The sequence below is a fragment of the Muntiacus reevesi genome, chromosome 14, assembly GCF_963930625.1.
Source record: "Muntiacus reevesi chromosome 14, mMunRee1.1, whole genome shotgun sequence".
NCBI lineage: Eukaryota > Metazoa > Chordata > Mammalia > Artiodactyla > Cervidae > Muntiacus > Muntiacus reevesi.
Window position 1 is genome coordinate 40,025,040 of NC_089262.1, and position 18,829 is coordinate 40,043,868.

General features: G+C 37.5%; 1 pseudogene; it reads right to left on the reverse strand.

Moving 5' to 3' along the window:
• Positions 1 to 18,829, reverse strand: part of LOC136146418 (translation machinery-associated protein 16-like) — a 46,188-nt pseudogene that overhangs the window by 13,880 nt on the left and 13,479 nt on the right.

The following is an 18,829-nucleotide window of genomic DNA, read 5'->3' on the forward strand; positions in this document are numbered from 1 at the left end:
TCAATTCAAGAAGAAAGTGCATACCCTGGTAGCTCGGATGGTTAAGAATCCTCCTGTAATATAGGAGAACCGGGTTCAGTCTCTGGGTTGGGAAGATCGTCTGGTGATGAGAATGGCAACCCATTCCAGAATTCTTGCCTGCAGAATCCCATGGACAGAGGATCCTGGTGGCATGCAGCCCGTGAGGTCGCAAAGAGTTGGACATGACTGAGCAACTAAGCACATCCATAAGAAGGTAGTAGGGGTGGGAGGGAAGTGGGGATGGTTATGAAAGGGCAACATGAGGATCCTTGCAGTAATGTCAATGTTTGGGTGTCAGTTCTATCAAGGTCAATATTCAGATTGTGATATTGAACCACAGATTTGCAAGAGGTTATCCCTAGGGGAAAAGGGAAGGCACAGGTTTCTATATTATTTCATACATGTGAATCTACAATTATCCCATAATAAAGACCTAAATTTTAAAAGATGGGAACAAAAAAATCCTCTTCTCATATAGAGCTGTCATCTAGTTTGGACATAGGAGAGAAACATAATTTAAAAAAAAATAAAAGAGAAGAAAAAGAAAAAGTTTTTGAGAGATATGCTGAGTTGTACTACACAGAATATTCTTAAGAAAGAACTAGAGGAAGGAGAAAAATGCATCAGCAGTATTATCTGATTTTTTAGAGAGGAGGGAATGGCCTGGAGTTTGAGGACTGAGGTGAAGATTCACAGGTGAAGATGGCCATCTTGGGAAGATGAAGAGCAAGACTAAGAAATTAAGTAATTAACTGAGAGGACTGCCTCTTAAAATTACACTGGTACAAGCAAGCAAACAGAACAAGCAAACAACCACATAGCACAAGCCTTGTGCTTCAATCTTATCAAAGGAATGGGGCATGAGAAAAAATGTTCAGTTTCGAAAATTCTAGTCTCTTTGGTGGATGTGATACTCTTGTCTTATATAAAATTGTTGAGAATCTAAACTACTTAATGATTTAGGGTGGAGAAAACTTTCTTCAGATTAAAAACAACCCTGAAGTAACTCCTGGGCTCTAATTATCAGTGGTTTCTCCTGACATTTATTCTTGGGAAATTCTTAGATCTGGTTCACCAAAAACGGCCCTGGGAACAAGATTTGTAACACCTTTATTGAGGACGCGCTTTTAGGAAACCCCTTAGGGAGGGATGGAAGCAAGAGAGAGAAGGGAAAGAAACCAGGGTGTTTGCAAAAGAAGGCACGTTCCCATGAAGGGCAGTTTCAGCCTGATTTTGGAGGGGATCTCAGAGTATATCGTAACCAGAGATGAGGAAACTGAAATTTTACATCTCCACACCAGTCAGTCAAGATAATGAAAAAATAAATGAGTAAAATACATGTTAGTTGTTGATGAATAGACAATCGGGAAAGACTTCACTGATATAAAGTTAATTTTGTAAAACTAAGGATGACTTTGAGAGAGAGAATAGGCCATATTATGTGCAGTTTCTGAAAGAAGAACATATCTGGTGTGATGAAGGAATCGCTATACAGAGTGAGCAAGAGAAAAGGGCAGAATGATACCAGCTGAGTTCAGAAAGATAACTGTGATGTGGTTGCAGAGAGTGAAGGTACAGAAGTTGAACAGATAGCATCTTATAAGCCATAGTAAAGGGCTTATCTGGTTGCTTAGATGGTAAAGAATCTGCCTTACAATGTGTGATATTTGAGTTCATTCCCTGGGTCAAGAAGAGCCCCTGGAGAAGGAAATGGCTACCCACTCCAGTATTCTTGCCTGGAGAGTTCCATGGACAGAGGAGCCTGGCAGGCTACAGTCCATAGAGTCCCAAAGAGCTGGACATGACTGAGTGACTAACACTTTCTCCTTTTTTCAAGCAATAGTAAAGTTTTTTATTTTCACTCTAAGATGGAAACAATTTGATTTTTTTTTTAAGCTGAAGAGTAGCATAATGTTTTCTAAAGAATGTCTCTTGCTACTTCATTGAAATTTTGACTGATGGTTGTCAGGGAAGGAAACATGAAACCATGAACCAGTTAGGAAGCTAAAGAAAAAATTCAGGCATAAAAGGATAGCTGCTGTTGTTGTTTAGTTGAAAAGTCCTGTCCTACTCTTTTTGCAACCCCATGGATTACAGCCCTCCAGGCTTCTCTGTCCATGGGATTTCCCAGGCGAGAATACTGAAGTGTGTTGCCATTTTCTTCTCCAGGGGGTCTTTCCAACCCAGAGATCAACCTTGTTTCCTGATTGGCAGGCAGATTCTTTACAACTGTACCGCCAGGGAAACCCTAAAATGATAGTACTTTTTACCAAAGTGATATTGGTAGAGGTAAAGAAAAATTATAGAATTCTAGATATTTGTTTTGAGTGTAGTCAACAGCATTTGCAGATGTGGTATGTAAGAGAAAGAGAGGAGGCAGGGATGAGCCCACGTTCTCCCAACTGAACCACTGGAAAGATGAGGGTGTTGATTACTGAGATAAGAAATGTCAAGAACAGGATTTAGGAGGAGGGAGAGTGTAAGAGGGCAGACGACAGGTTATTCATAACATGGCTTTATATTTCTTTAGAATAATTCTTGATGAGTACAAAATAAATAAATCAACTTCATTGTACTCTTTTCCTATTTGATTTTTACACCTTAATCTGTCCTTCTCATCTATCTTCTCATGTTTTCTGTCTCCCTTTCTGTCTCTCTCTCCCTTCCTCTCTCCTCTCACTTTCTTTCTTCCTTCCCTCTTTTCCTCCCTCTTTCTCTTCTCTCTCCACACAACTTTCCTCCATTTGCAGACACCAGTCTGGTCATGACTCTGGAGGCCAGAGGGTCAAAATAGCATTCAGATAGAGTGTTACTATTGGGAAAATACTCTGGGGCATTCCCCTCGATATAAAAAACATGAACAGAGGCATTATTGGGGAGCTTTCATTCATCATTATTTTGAACTCAATTTCCTTGCTTTTGTTAAGTGGAAAGAATTCCAAAGACAATGATCTTTCTATACCTGTTTTTATATACCACCTGATTTGTTTGGAACACCAAGTTGTTCAAATTATAAAGTAAATTAGGAGAGAGTTATTTACAGAAATACACAAAAAGGTGTCAAATTTAGTCCTTCTGAACTTTTTCACTTATCTTACCCATAATTATGAATAATGAAAATTAATGCATTCTATTATTAGTATGGAAATGATAACTAAAAGAGTATTTCTTCCATATACATTTTCATATTTTTGACTTTTTAAACCTTTTTTGGAAACTGTTAATTTGCTATGCTATATTCTTACACTTATACTGCTCCCTAAAGTTAAAAATGTAAAAAAAAAAAAAAAAAAAGCAAACATAGCTAAAAATAATGGGTCTCATGGAAACACATAAAAGTGGAGTCTTTTAAAATCTTTTTTAAAAAATGTGAGATGCAGAATATAAGTCTTGTTTGGGCTAACTTGACTATGATAGCATAGAGGCAGTGTTGGCTCTCCTCCAAACTGTCCACCCCTAGCCTTTGAGCCCTTTGGGTATCCAGCAGGTCAGACTTATGACTCCTAATGAGTAATGCAGTGGTACTCAAGCTGCTGCAGATGGGATGGGAATAGCAAAAACCACGCCTCTCTAATTACATGTATCAGCCCTCTTGCATTGGGATGCCTTCTAACATTTTAGGATGGGGGGGAGCCAGCTGAATAATCACATGGAAAATACAAATCTGTAGGAGCTGCCAAAGTTATCCCAGGTTCTAACTGTCAGAAAGTCTTTTCACTGTTCTGATGTCAGTATTGACAGTCTGCCTACCTCCCGTGGATGTCAAAGCCAAGGTCAAGACCAGTAAAGTGCACACGCTATCAACCTAGCATAAGAAAACAGGTAAGCACGTCCTGAGCAAGATAGAGAAGTCTCCATAATTGGCAGAAATTTTGGGTGGAAGCTATAGGTCATGACATTAGTGGAAATCTATGAGATTGCTCCCTTCTTAATGATCCCACAGGAAAGCAAAAAAATCAGTACTTGATGAAAGGTCAGCATTTTATGGACTGACTTCCTCTCAACTATACCTTTCAAAAGCCTTTCTTTTTTTGGACTTTACAACCTTTCTATTTTTAAAATCAGCTCTTTATTGGAATTTACTTAAAGAACAATGAACCTATGTACTAGTTAAGAATTAGGCAATCACATGGTCTTCAGCAGTTGCAAATTATGGGGTTATTTTATAATAAACTAATAGAAAAAGAAGTTTAAAACTGATCCTATCACAACTCCTTACAAAAGATTGTGTGAATGAAAACATACCATTATACTATGTGAAATAGTATACTAATATACTAAGTGAAATAGTAATGGTTAAAATGGGGAACTATAGAGTCACAATTTATAGTAAGGTACTAGGATTCTTAGTGGGTTAAATTACGTATACAGATATTATACATTTTACCTGATAATAATACAGATGATCATTAAATTCTTCTATTCTCCCAGACCTGAGGCTAAGCACTATTAAATACATTACTTACTTAATTCACAAAAGAAGTCTCTCAACTAGGTTTCTATGAATGGTTGCTTAGAGAAGACTGTCATCTAGGAAGTGGTGAGTTAAGGCCTCAAAATAAGACTTGTATGGAAAGTTTTACTTTTAATACTGCCATTTTCTCTATTTCTTCACAGATGACTCTAAAAAGATAGTGCAAGTGCAGAAGGAACACTCAGGGAAGTAGTAGTTTGAGAACAGGGCAAAAAATTGTTATTCAGTTGCTAAGTTGTGTCTGACTCTTTGTGATCCCGTGGCCACATGCTTCTGTGTCCTTCTCTGTCTTCCACTATCTCTTAGAGTTTGCTCAAATTCATGTCCATTGAGCCAGTGATGCTATCTAACCATCTCATCTTCTGCCATCCCCTTCTCCTCCTGCCCTCAATCTTTCCCAGCATCAGGGTCTTTTCCAATGAGTCAGCTCTTGGCTTCAGGTGGTCAAAGTATTGCAGCTTCAGCTTCTGCGTCAGTCATTCCAATGAACATTCAAGGTTGATTTTCTTCAGGATTGACTGGTGTGATCTCCTTGTAGTCCAGGGGACTCTCAAGAGTCTTTTCAAACACCACAATTCAAAAGCAATTCTTTGGCTCTCAGCCTTCTTTATGGTACAGCTCTCACATCCATACATGAGTACTGGAAAAACCATACTTTTGACTATATGGGCCTTTGTTGGCAAAGTAATGTCTCTACTGCCTAACATGTTATCTAGGTTTGTCATAGCCTTTCTACCAAGGAGCAAATATCTTTTAATTTCATGGCTGCAGTCACTGTCTGGGGTGATTTTGGAGCCCAAGAAAATAATGGAAAAAATGGAAGCCACTGCTTCCATTTTTTCCTCTTTTATTTACCATGAAATGATGCAACCAGATGCCATGATCTTAGTTTTTTAATGTTGAGTTTTAAGCCAGACTTCCCTGGTGGCTCAGACAGTAAAGAGTCTGCCTCAATGTGGGAGACCCAGGTTCGATTCCTGGGTCAGGAAGATCCCCCGGAGAAGGAAATGCAACCCACTCCAGTATTCTTGCCTGGGAAATCCCATGGACAGAGAAGCCTGGCAGGCTACAATCCATGGGATTGCAGAGTTGGACATGACTGAGTGACTAACACACACAAGTTTTAAGCCAGGCAATAAGCTGAGAAAGGCTAATTGGTAAGGATTGCTTTGGTTTCTAATTTGCATTATAATTTAATCTTGTCTAAGGCTCCTTTCCATAAATTCCTGAGTTACTTAAGAAATGCTTGATACAAATTGCAATATATGAGAGAGAAGATATTTTCTCTGCTACTTCAAAAATAAATATGCAATCAAAATAGCAAATGGATTATAGCATATATCTTCTTCACAGGATGAAAAAGCAGGTTCATTTTCAAATAGAATAATAAAACATACTTCCGTTGGATCAGATCTGGAAAATATGTTAGTAAGGTCAGATTTACCTGATTACTGATTATGGATGAAGCAATTCTAAAACTACTTTAAGTATGTTATAGAGTGAGTGAATGCGTTAATATGGTTGGGAGTCACACCGCACATAAAATTGAAAAAGACAAAGAAAAAAATACTCTGAGATGGGAAGGAATTGGAATTGTACACTCTTGTGCAAACTCCTGCTTTCTAAAATATGAACCTGTGTGCAGATATGGATGCATGTCAGTATATGCATATATGACCATGTATGTGTGTGTGTTTGTGTTTTTTCATAGCCCTGGCTATTGAAAGGGCCAAGAAATAAATATAGCACAATAAAAAAGAACCATACAGTGACAAGACATTATATATCTATTATTCACTTAACCCTGGGTTCCTTATAAAAATGACTGCAGGATTGGAGCAATTGAGATGGAAGATGATCCTGCAGCATTAACTATACAAAACAGTAAGAAGAGATCAAAACAATTATGTGGGTCTGTCATAAGAATATGGGAGCTTGAATGTGCTCCCACTCGCAAATCTGGGTTACTCTGAGCATCAAAATAATTATGAAGAAGAATAAATTATAAATTTAAAATAGATAAATAGTTAGATAAATAAGTGGGAGAAGGAAGAAGATCTTTTCTTACAGTAAAATACCAAGATAATGGTTTACTAGTAAAGCTCAATATGTACTACCCTTCAGAGAATCTACTAATTGTACACAAAGTGTAGGAACCACAGGCTAGAGAAATTAGATGACTGTTTGCCTTGACCCATTGATCAAAATTGTCATCAAAATGAGGGATGGATACACATCAATGTGCCTTCAGATGTGACTCCCTGAACAAGACACAATATCGCTTTGATATCTTTCCAGGCATTTATGCATAATCTGAATCTAATTATGAGCAACACATCATGCAAATCCCCAAGTGAGGAACAGTGCTGAAGAAAAGAGGGAGAGAGAGAGTTCTTCAAAATGCTGATATGAAAAGGAAAGAGTGTGAAAGTGTTTCAGATTAAGAAGACTAACTCATCAAAACCAAATGAAAAGCTTACTCTAGATGATTTTATATAGGAGGACAAGCAACTTTATAATGAACATTTTGTATCAATTAACAAAATTGGAATATTTAGGGTAGATTAGATAAAAGTATTCTATCAATGTTAAATTTACTGGAATTGGCAACTGTGAGAAAATATTCATATTTTCACCCATATCTTTGGACACTGCCAGCATCATGCTTAGAAAGATAGGATGCTTTGCTATTTTGGAATAAATAATACTGAAGGATAACAATTCAAATTGAGTACTCAATTTTTTTGTATGGCTTAATTTGTATTTTCTATTTTAAAATGAAACTAAAATTTTCAAACTATTTTGTATTTAACAAAATACAATGAGTATTTTGAGTAATTACTCATGAGTAATTACTAATGAGCTTAATATTTGAATGATGAATGAAACAAATGCTTATTGGTCTTCTTTTATTGAGAATAATTTTTCTGACAAAGCTTTACGGTATCACAAATTTACAGTCCTTTCCTCTCATTTGACTTTCATGCCTAAGTTACCCCTCAAAAATCATATTTTTGTGCACAAAAAGATTCATCAGCATTTTCTCAGATATATTAATTCCTTGTTGGTCAAAATGTTCTCTTCTGTGACACCTACTGTTCTCTCATACAACTTTGTCCAAAATTTACAAGATTCAAACACACATGCTCTTCATTCATTTTGTTTATTTGCTCTTAGAAATTAGTGGGTTTTTTCCTTGTGTGTCTCTTCAAACTCCATCATACCTTTACTGGTTAATAGTTTGGCACTGAACCTCAGTAGCTGTCCAGGATCTTATTAATGGCTTCATAAAATCTTGATGTTGCCAGTTTTACTTTGTCATCAGTTTACTCTGTACCGCATTGTACTCTTTCAAGAATTCAACATTTCGTAAAACACTGGCCATAAAAACACAAGTAGGGAGGGAAATTTGAATTCAGACTAATTTTATGAGTGTTCAGTTCACTAATGAATTATATTGTCTTGTGATTATTTTGCTTCTTCATTTACCTTGTAACCATGGAAACATGGAAAATGGATATTGAAAAATTAGAACCATTTGTATATGTTTCCTGGCATACACTTCTACTCCAAGCTATTCTCCTAAAGATTTTGAACCTTGTCCAGAATGTCTTGCTCCAACAATTAGAACATGGCTCATGTAAGACTCTACCACACTGAATCCGAAACTGGATGAAGACCAATCCTACCTAATTTGCATTGGGACCTTGAGCTGAAAGGGCTGCAGTAGGCTAGGGAAACCCTGGTTTTGTTCCAGTCTCATGCAAGAGGACAGAATAAAGCACTCTCAAACACAAAGAACAAATTAACATCAAATTGCCAACTGAAATATCAGTATATTTCATCTACAAAAGAAAAACCTGTGGGCACATAGATGTTCTTTGTTAAGATCCGCTCATTGATCCAGTCAAAGAATATTTAGTAGAGATCTTCCATGTGCGAAACACGGCTGTATTCTACAAGTCAGAGGTGGTAAAAAGGGAGTGCATGAAATGAAAAGAGAGTGAGAAAGAAATATTGTTTACCTGAAGCTCTACCTTTATAACACTAAGGAATTCCTATACTCCTGAACAGTGATTGACAGTGGAAAAAATTTATTCTGAAAATAAGATTGAAATTAATGCTTTCTATTATCACAACAAGTTGAATTGTTTTAGCATGCCTCAAATCTGAAATCAGTTTTTATTTCACTGATTAGCAGTTAAGAGGACTTCCTTGGTGGTGCCTGCAATGCAGGAGACCTGGGTTTGATCCCTGGGTCATGAAGATCCCCTGGAGGAGGGCATGGTAACCCACTCTGGTATTCTTGCCTGAAGAATCCCATAAACAGAAGAGCCTGGCAGGCTACAGTCCATAGGATCGCACAGAGTAGGACACAACTGAAGCGACTAAGCAGCAGCAGCAGCAGTTAAGACTATATATTGTTCTCTGGAAGAGGAAAACACTGACCCAACACACTGCTGTGAGCTGAGGATAAACATTTGATAAATAAATAAATTGCATGGGCCCAAGATGAGCTCAAGATGCACATGGTTATGAAATCATACTTCCATTTGTAGGCCTCTGTTCTACAAATGTGGCATAAGGAAACATTTATACAAAACTTCACATGCAGTTTAATGTATTACATTCTTTTAGCAGCTAGAATACAATAGTCCAAAAATCAAACCCAAAGGTCACATGAAGAATTTAGTGGTTTCAAAACAAGCAAAATGACATCCTACAGAGAATACTATAGCCCCTAGAAAATGTTTGATTCTACGTTTTGAGGCTTGTTTATCACAACAGAAACTTAGTTGGTTTTATCTATTCTTATAAACTTCAGATCTTTGCAGAATCTACAAGTTGAAAACTGTGCTTATAATGCCAGGGCTTCTTTTCAATTTCCAATGGATTGTTTCTCACTGTTTGTTATAGTATTTATAGTTGTACTATGTAACTGGATCATGCTTCCTCAATTATTTTGTTAAAAAGTACATAAATAATTTAATGAGATTATCAGTTGTACACCTTGCAAATGTACTTAACCTTATTCTAATCAGTCATTTGTTAACTGTATGTGCATATCATTATTATAGGACTAGAGGATTATTGACATGAAAAGAATACATTGGTCTCTGTATTGGAAGGTCACACTCTAAGGTGGAGACTAAGTCAAATATGAGGAAGTTTATTGATTGTGACCAAAGCAGAATGTTCCTTGCAGAAATCAATAGGGAAAACAGAAAAAAAAAATACAATTATATCCACAAAAATTACTTGCAAAATAGTCAAATATTTAATATAAATATAATATAAAATGCCACGATTCCCTGAGCTTGATTTGTCTCTTTACTAGATAAAGGTGGGAGTCATCCCTGCCGGTCCAGGTATATGTTGTGTGACCTGAGTGCCAGGAGATTTGGAGATTTCCCTCACGGAAGAGGTGGAGGGCAACGCCAGTCAGAATCAGGCAGTTATTAGCACAGTGTGTCGAGTGTTCTTCTCTTCCTTCTTGTGTCTTCCTCTCTTTTGACAACCAAGAATTTAGGATGAATTAGGAAGGACCTAACCTAACCTCTGAAGGAAATTACTGCAATGAGTCTCCCACCAGCAAATGCCCTGGCAAATGTCCCTGATTCTGGATGAGAGGCCCTTTGTGAGAGATCTCTCCCTCTTTCCTGCTGGCCAGAAAGCTTGCTGTCTGCACTCTGGAATTTATATCTGAGCTGAAGCTTGACTTGGCTCCCTACTGAACTCAAAAAGCTGAACAATAATAATAGCTAACATATATTGAGCACTTACAAAGTGCAGATCCAGTACTAATTGTTCCAAAAACATATCCCTACCAAACAAATGAGCCCTCCCCCACCTTCAACTCATGACTGAAAAATACCCTAAGACTAGTCAACTACCATTTAGAAAAAACTCAGATAATCTAGTATCTGACTCATTTATGGGATTCATTATTGATTGATCACATATTATTTAATAATACATTGCTTAGACTTTAATAAAATAAATTTGATTTCTCTAACATCCACTGCCATCAGCTGATGACAGAGATTTAGCCAGAACCAAAATATTTTGCTCTGTAAGACTCACTATATCTCATCTGAAAGAGAAAGCATCATATGATTGAAAAGCACTCAGTTTGGAAATCAATTGCTGATTCAATTCAACTTATGTTTCCAATGCCAGCACCCTCTTTTACTAACTTGTGATAGCAATCAAGTCATAAACTTATATGTAAAATGATTGATAATATGAGATGGCTATCTATTTTTCAGGATGACAATACATATAAAACGTTTTTTGAGGTTTTATATACATATTAATTGGGGTTCCCTGGTGACTTTTGATCTTATTATGGATTTACAAAAGGTAGAGGAACCAGAGATCAAATTGCCAACATCCATTGGATCATCAAAAAAGCAAAAGAGTTCTAGAAAAAGATCTACTGCTTTATTGACTATGCCAAAGCCGTTGACTGTGTGAATCACAATGAACTGTGGAAAACTCTTCAGGAGATAGGAATACCAGACCACCTGATCTACCTCCTGAGAAATCTGTATGCAGGTCAAGAAGCAACAGTTAGAACTGGACATGGACAAAAGACTGGTTCCAAATCAGGAAAAGAGTACGTCAAGGCTGTATACTGTCACCCTGCTTTTTTAACTGATAGGCAGAGTACATCATGAGACATGTTGAACTGGATGAAGCACAAGTTGGAATCAAGATTGCTGGGAGAAATATCAATAACCTCAGATATGCAGATGACACCACCCTTATGGAAGAAAGTGAAGAAGAACTAAAGAGCTTCCTGATGAAAGTGAAAGAGGAGAGTGAAAAAGTTGGCTTACAACTCAACATTCAGAAAACTAAGATCATGGCATCTGGTCCCATTACCTCATGGCAAATAGATGGGGAAACAGTAGAAACAGTGACAGACTTTATTTTGGGGGGCTCCAAAATCACTGGAGATGGTGACTGCAGCCATGAAATTAAAAGACGCTTGCTCCTTGGAAGAAAAGTTATGACCAACCTAGACAGCATATTAAAAAGTGGAGACATTGCTTTGCCAACAAAGGTCCATCTAGTGAAAGCCATGGTTTTTCCAGTAGTCATGTACGGATGTAAGAATTGGACTATAAAGAAAGTTGAGCACCAAAGAACCGATGCTTTTGAACTGTGGTGTTGGAGAAAACTCTGAGAGTCCCTTGAACAGCAAAGAGACCCAACCAGTCCATCCTAAAGGAAATCAGTCCTGAATATTCATTGGAATGACTGTTGCTGAAGCTGAAACTCCAATACTTTGGCCACCTGATGTGGAGAGCTGACTCATTTGAAAAGACCCTGATGCTGGGAAAAATAGAAGGCAGGAGGAGAAGGGGACTACAGAAGATGAGGTGGTTGGATGGCATCATTGACTTAATGGACATGAGTTTGAGTAAACTCCAGGAGTTGGTGATGGACAGAGAGGCCTGGTGTGCTGTAATCCATGGGATTGCAAAGAGTTGAACATTACTGGGTGACTGAACTGAACTGAAATGGTGGCGCAGAGGGTAAAGAATCTGTCTGCAATCCAGGAGACCTAGGTTTCTGCGATGCAAGAGACCTGGGTTCAATCCCTGGTTGGGAAGATCCCCTGCTGGAGGGCATGGCAACCCACTCTAGTATTCTTGCCTAGAGAATCCCCATGGACAGAAGAGCCTGGCAGACTACAGCCAATGGGGTCTCAAAGAGTTGGACATGACTGAGCATTTTTCACACACATACATATTAATTAGATTTTGGTTTATGCTATAGTAAAAAAGATATTTTTCTTAGAATCAAAAACTCTTCCTCATCTTGATACCTTCCTGTAGCACTCAGCACTATGCTTTATCCTAAATAGGAATTCAGTTAACATGTTGACATTTGTATTCTTTAGATTCAACCTTTCAATATGTAAATTACACATTACTTGGTAAAAACTTTTAAACATAAACTGTTAGCATTTTCTGCAAAACATCTTGTGAGCAGATTATTTTATATCAGTGCTTCTGAATTATATTGAGATTCCTATGAAAAGATCTCTAAGTCTTGAAACTAACAGATACATATATATATATCTCCTCATAATAGTTGTAGAGATCGTTCTTACTGCTAAAAGATTATCAGAAAAGAAATAACATTATTGAGATGTTAAGTGTTTTATCCAAAGGCTGGAGTGAGTTAGTGAGCCCCTGGGAACTGAGTGAATCTCCTGATCATTAAGAGGACATAGTTTCCTGGTCCTTCCCTCAGATTGGGTAACAAGGACCTTTTGCTCTGGATGCCAATCCTGAGAGGACTTCATGTATTACAAATACTGACACACAACACACCTAAGAAAAGTTTTGGATAGTTTTATAACAACTTGGACCAAGATAAAAATCCTCCCCCAAATGAACATTCAAACAAACTGTGTCACTCAGGCCAGAAGGGATATGAATGTGCATGTGCATGTGTGTGTGTGTGTGTGTGGAAGGTGGTAAGATGAGAAAATCATGGTTTTTATCTGGGGGGAATAAAAAATGTAACTGTTTTTGTTCAACTTTCATTGTCCCAGGTCTTTGAAGATGGGTGACATAGCTCTTAGAACTGCCCAGAAATTTGGAGTTAGAAAAGTGACTTGTTGAGGAGCTACTCTTTCTGCACTCTCTGGGGACTTTGTCTCGGTCCGGCAGGCTCTGTCACCACCCAGGCCCTGCCTCCAACCTGCCGTTGTCACGTCAGGTCTCTTCTACCACTCAGAGAATAAAGGATGGAGGAACTGAGGAGACATAGTCCAGGCCATGAGGATAGTTTGATTTACAACTTGTAAGTTTTTAAAAATACGTCTGTGGGCCTCTTGGCCTGAGTTCTACAAATGTTGGGAGAGGGTCCTTTCCACATTCTTTCATTTGCTCTCCTCCTCTCAAACCAGAAAAGCCTGATACAAAAGTCTTATTCATCTCAAAGCCAACAATAGTTGGGAGAAGAGTACAAATCTATCCTAAAGCTTCCCCAAATGCAATTGCTGCATAAGCTGACAATAGTGCCACTAAATAAAACTAGATCTGACAAATGCATGTTCAATACAAACTTACAAACAAACTTGAAGGTTCCTGGAAATTAATTTAACTCTTTCATATTTTCAGATAAGAAATTTGAAGTCAAGGGACTGAGCGAGTTTCCCCTGTTCATTTTGTTTTTTAATCTAATACCCATACAGTGTGCCAAATAGTAAGTGAAAAATAAGAGGATACAAAGTGACTTGGGGATTCTAATTCGGTTACAATGGTCATTTGAAAAGATGAGGCCATTTAAAAGGACATATGGATAAAGGACAGAAGTGAGTCACATGAATGTACAGAGGAAGAATATTGAACATGGAGAGAATAGGCAGATGAGTATACGTTTGTTGGCTCGAGATAGTGAGTAAGGTGGTAAAAAATGGGGTCAGAGAAGTAGCCAGGGCCATATCAGGCAGGGCTCTGTGCACAAGGGAAGGATTTTAGTTTTTAGACTTGAGTGAGATGGGTGGAAAGGGAAGACTGAAACCAGGAGAAGGACATGCTGTGACGTATGAGGACAAAGGATCATGGTGGTTGATGTGTGGCAGAGTTTGGGGGAGGAAAGAGGGAAGCAGGGAGACCAGTTAGAACCCAGTACATTAAGGGCAATTTGGTCTCCCACTGTTCTTTCTGCACACTCTACCTCCTTTTGTGCGAACAGCCTGTTCTTGGAAATTTACAACTCTTTGCTATCTTTAAATTTGTTTAATCTCGCTAATATTTCCTTTCAAAGGTAGGCATTGTTTCTTTTGCCCTTTCTTTCCTTATCTTTATTCCTAGTTGATAAAGCAAATTTGTTAAGATTATATATAAATACAGTGCTTTTCTGATGCTATTATTGTTGCTATTCTATAAATTGAAGCAAAATTAACATATTAAGCTGACAAATATCAGTGATGGGTTTTTTAATTCTGCAGAGTCTTTGATAGTACACTTCTCTCATTTAAATTGAGCCTGCTATATATGTACATTTATGCTAAATTTATGCATTTATATTTAATTATATTTTATGTACCACTGTATATTCACATATAAGGTTTCCCTGGTGACTCAGCAGTAAAGAATATGCCTGCAATGCAGGAAATGAGGATTTGATTCTTGGGTTAGGAAGAAACCCAGGAGGAAGGCGTGGCAACCTACTCCAGTATTCTTGCGTGAGAAATCACATGGACAGAGGAGCCTGGCAAGCTACAGTCCATGGGATAGCAAAGAGTCAGACACGACTGAAATGACTGAGCTTCATATATATATTATTACAATATAGAGCATGATAAAGATATATGTCACAAAAAATTATAAAAGTTGAATATAAATAGATTTGGTAAAATTATACTCCTGAACTCTGAAAGATCATTCTGTACATCCCTGGAGGGTGCTCTCCACTTTGAACACTCACTAAAGTTGTAGAGGCTTAATTACGTGAAAGGCACTGCCTTTGAAACCTGAGGGCCTACTGCAACTCTTCTTGAAACCACAAAGTCTGTGTATGAATTTTGAGATTTTGAGGCATGTCAAGGACAGAGATGAATAGAACAGGGATATGGAAAAAGTCTGAGAAGGTGAAATTGGTTGAGAAAAGGGATAAAGATAGAAGAGAAAGAATGCAGAGGTTCATCCACGGGAGCTGAAAAATGAACTGAAAAGTGACTTGAAGAGAAAAGTACAGAAGTATTCTGCTCTAACTTCCATGTTCTAATTGTCTGACTAGCTAATCATGACATTGGGCTTCCCTGATGGCTCAGTTAAAGACTCTGCCTGCAATGCAGGAGACACAGCTTTGATCCCTGGGTCAGGAATATCCCTTACAGGAGGTAATGACATCCTACTTCAGTATTCTTGCATGGCAAAACCCATGGAAAGAGAAGCCTGGCAGGTTGATGTCCATGGGGTCACAAGAGTTGGACTCGACTTGGTGACTAAGCAACCAATCATGATATTGCTTTTTTTCTGTATTATAGCTATATACTTTTTGAGATATTGAGGCCATTAATCAACAGGTTCTTCCCTAGTTAAGTCTGTATTCATAATCATTACATATTTATGTCTCTCTCTATACCCATCTCCATATTACTATATAGAGATATATATGAATGTCTGCCTATCTATCGATCAATCTATCTATCTATGTATCTATGTGTCTATCCATCTGGCATCCAGCTGTCTCTCTATATTTATGGAATTCTTATTGGTGTACTTCTCTTAGTATACAGATGTGTCAAGATTTATGCAACACACTCTACAGTGGCTTCCTGAGATTGGGGAGGACACATTTTTAACCATTTTTTCTGCCTTCATTTTCCACTACTGACATGAAAATATCCAAACTAATGGATATTTAATTTGAAAAGTGTCCCAAATGTACACACACAGAAAAAGAGCATTTCACAATGACTTTAATAGGCAAAATAACTGAAATTTCCCATTATTACATGCATAAATTAAATGCAATCCTGAATACTCTTAAGATTCCAGGTGACTCAGGCAGATACTACATAATTCTTTACAGTAAATCATCATAGTCTCTTTTTTCCCAATTCATTAAATGGTTTACCCTTGAACCAATAAGCTTCATCAACAAACAGACAGTTTGACTTTGCCCTCAAAAGAAACCTCGAATAGCCAAAGTAATCTTGAGAAAGAAGAATGGAACTGGAGGAATCAACCTGCCTGACTTCAGACTCTACTACAAAGCCACAGTCATCAAGACAGTATGTTACTGGCACAAAGACAGAAATATAGATCAATGGAACAGAATAGAAAGCCCAGAGATAAATCCACGAACCTATGGACACCTTATCTTCGACAAAGGAGGCAAGGATATACAATGGAAAAAAGACAACCTCTTTAACAAGTGGTGTTGGGAAAACTGGTCAACCACTTGTAAAAGAATGAAACTAGAACACTTTCTAACACCATACACAAAAATAAACTCAACATGGATTAAAGATCTAAATGTAAGACCAGAAACTGTAAAACTCCTAGAGGAGAACTTAGGAAAAACACTCTCTGACATAAATCACAGCAGGATCCTCTATGACCCACCTCCCAGAATATTGGAAATAAAAGCAAAAATAAACAAATGGGACCTAATGAAATTTAAAAGCTTTGGCACAACAAAGGAAACTATAAGCAAGGTGAAAAGACAGCCCTCAGATTGGGAGAAAATAATAGCAAACAAAGCAACAGACAAAGGGTTAATCTCAAAAATATACAAGCAACTCCTGAAGCTCAATTCCAGAAAAACAAATGACCCAATCAAAAAATGGGCCAAAGAACTAAACAGACATTTCTCCAAAGAAGACATACAGATGGCTAACAAACACATGAAAAAATGCTCAACATCACTCATCATCAGAGAAATGCAAATCAAAACCACAATGAGGTACCATTACACGCCAGTCAGGATGGCTGCTATCCAAAAGTCTACAAGCAATAAATGCTGGAGAGGGTGTGGAGAAAAGGGAACCCTCTTACACTGTTGGTGGGAATGCAAACTAGTACAGCCACTATAGAGAACAGTGTGGAGATTTCTTAAAAAACGAAATAGAACTGCCATATGACCCAGCAATCCCACTTCTGGGCATACACACTGAGGAAACCAGATCTGAAAGAGACACGTGCACCCCAATGTTCATCGCAGCACTGTTTATAATAGCCAGGACATGGAAGCAACCTAGATGCCCATCAGCAGATGAATGAATAAGGAAGCTGTGGTACATATACACCATGGAATATTACTCAGCCATTAAAAAGAATTCATTTGAATCAGTTCTAATGAGATGGATGAAACTGGAGCCCATTATATAGAGTGAAGTAAACCAGAAAGATAAAGAACATTACAGCATACTAGTACATATATATGGAATTTAGAAAGATGGTAACGATAACCCTATATGCAAAACAGAAAAAGAGACACAGATGTACAGAACAGACTTTTGGACTCTGTGGGAGAAGGTGAGGGTGGGATGTTTCGAGAGAACAGCATCAAAACATGTATATTATCAAGGGTGAAACAGATCACCAGCCCAAGTTGGATGCATGAGACAAGTGCTCGAGCCTGGTGCACTGGGAAGACCCAGAGGGATTGGGTAGAGAGGGAGGTGGGAGGGGGAATCGGGATGGGGAATACGTGTAAATCCATGGTTGAGTCATGTCAATGTATGACAAAACCCACTGCAATATTGTAAAGTAATTAGCCTCCAACTAATAAAAATAAATGAAAAAAAACAAACAAAAACAAAAACAAACAAACAAAAAAAGACTAACCCCTCTAAGGAAGTAGGTAAAATCTCATATGAACTTCAGAAATTTGCTAGGCTTCTCATAAGGCTTTCTGATGTCTGCTGTTTCTCATAAATGTGACTGAAGCCATCTCCTCAGTTCCACTCTGTTTTCAACTTTTTCCTCAAAATAATGTCTTTAGGTTCAAATTTATCAGTAGGCAATCAACAAGGAGAACGAAACACTGCTGATAAAGGTATGTTCTTGAAAGGCATTATCTCAGGAAGTTCATAGTAATAGCTGTATAATTAGAATTTTACTTTATTTTTTAAATTATGAATTCTATTAAATTTCATTAAATATGGAAAAAAATATAACAAATATCCATGAATTTACCATTCAGCTTTATCAATCATAAAATGATGGCATATTGGCTTATTCTTTGTTTATAGAGTTATTTTATGCTTATCATCCCCTTGCAAATCTTTATGGTATTGCTCATCTCTTTACCTCTGATGAGGAATATATACAGTGGTTTTACAAGTGTGCAATATTATTTGTCATAGCATTGCAATATAGTAATACTGCATACTAGGAATTTTTGATAACAACACACAAATACTATTCAGTAACTTGCTTTTTAATTTTTTTGTTTTGAAACGGAAAATACACTGATAAAATATTCTTATAGCTCACATTTTTCTCTCTTTAATTTCATTAAAATGTTTTTATTACTGCTTTTCTCCTCACTATTTCTTTGTCCTCCTTTGCCTTTAAGTCTATTGTTTGGTAAGAGATATGCTTCCTGGCTTGATTGTCTACATCTTACATTTTCCCCTGTTTTCTACCTCTATGTTGCTGTACTCTTCATTTTAAATTTCCTTCTCTATGTCTTTTAGTACCACTATGAATTTGGGGAGGGATTAATTAATTGGGGAGGGGATGGTTTCTTGAAACAACTTTTCCTTGTGCTCTCCTAATTTTGTTTTGAAGTAGTTCATTCTTGTTTAATTGGAGAAAACAATGACAACCCACTCCAGTACTCTTGCCTGGA